Source organism: Apteryx rowi, unplaced genomic scaffold (genome assembly GCF_003343035.1).
Source record: "Apteryx rowi isolate R43461 unplaced genomic scaffold, aptRow1 scaffold_1529, whole genome shotgun sequence".
Classification (NCBI taxonomy): Eukaryota; Metazoa; Chordata; class Aves; order Apterygiformes; family Apterygidae; genus Apteryx; species Apteryx rowi.
The window spans coordinates 18,260-19,653 of NW_020447785.1; the positions used below are offsets into that span (position 1 = coordinate 18,260).

The following is a 1,394-nucleotide window of genomic DNA, read 5'->3' on the forward strand; positions in this document are numbered from 1 at the left end:
CATCTTCCTCCTCAGCCTTGCCTCCATCTCCACCACTGTCCCTAAATCCATGTTCCCTGAGGGACACCAGGGCTGTTCYCCACTYRGGATGWGCTGCCCAGGGCTGCCTGGTTCTCTTCTTGATGGCAGCACAGTTTTCTCTTCTCACTGTCATGGCCTACAGCCACCACATGGCCACCTCCAGACCCCTGCAGTACAGCACCCCCCTGGGCTCCAGAGCTTGGAACCTGGGGCAGTGGTTTCTCCATACAATGCTGAGTCAGTAGCTGAAACAGCAGCAGCAATAAGCTGCCCTGCTCTCCTCTCTAATGACTCCAAGTCCATCTTGTGTCATCTGTATGTTGATGATGCCCAGGAGCATTGAGAAGGGCAAGAGCTGCAGCTTCCGTGTGGCCTGGATGCCCAGCTCTGTAAAAGACCACCAGGGCACCCCACTGCCAAAGCCCGGGCTTGAACCAGGGACCTTTAGATCTTCAGTCTAACACTCTCCCAGCTGAGCTACTTCAGCCCCGCCCTGGTACCTCTTGTCCCCATCACAGCCGTGCAGGAGCAGAGGCTGAGGAGCAGGAGGTCCCTTGGGCCAAGCTGTGTCTTGCCTGGCCATTGCTGGGCTGTGGCTGGCCCTGGTGACCATCCCCAAACCTGCTCTGCTCTCCTTCTCCAGGCATGCTGCGATGGCACCTCCTGGTGGGACAGATGCCTCCACCAGTCCCTGTTCTGCCCGGCATACGACTAAAACATCTACAACTCCTCCCTTGTCATCAAAAATCCATCAGTCCCCCCATAACTGGCTTCAATACCTCCAGCCATTGGGAATGGCCAAGGATAGCCAACAGAGGCATCTCCAGAGAGCGGCTTCCTCCTGTAGCCTTGCTGGGGAAGAAATCCCACAAGCAGGGGGTTTGTCCCCCAAAATGAAGAGCTCGGAAAGGACAAGCTCATCTCAGCACCCCTCTGAGACACGACATGGGGGTCGTGGTACAAACTGGGGAGGAATCAGGCAGTAACAGTCTGCCAGGCTTGAGTGGTTCTTRCTGTTCWGAGGGAACTTGAGGGGCTGGAGAGGGGCAGAGAGGAAGCTCCTGAAGTTCAACCAAGCAAAGGGCCRAGTCCTGCCCCCAGGGAGGCATAACCACAGGCAGCAGGCCAGGCTGGGAGGGACGTGCTGGAGAGCAGCTCTGTAGAGAAAGACCTGGGGGTCCTGGTGGACACCAAGCTGGTGACCGAGCACTGGAGCAGGTTGCCCAGAGAGGTGGTGGCGGCTCCATCCTTGCASATGTTCAAAAGCCACCTGGGAAACACAGTCCTGGGCCACCTGCTCTGGGTGACCCTGCTGGAGCAGGAGGTTGGACGAGGTGATCTCCAGAGGTCCCATCCCACCTCAACCATCCTGG

General features: G+C 57.8%; 1 non-coding gene across 1 annotated transcript; it reads right to left on the reverse strand.

The window, feature by feature from the left end:
• Window positions 1-435: 435 nt before the first annotated feature.
• On the reverse strand, window positions 436-508 carry TRNAF-GAA. Its single transcript has one exon. It is a non-coding gene; the product is annotated as a tRNA-Phe (tRNA).
• Window positions 509-1,394: the final 886 nt, after the last annotated feature.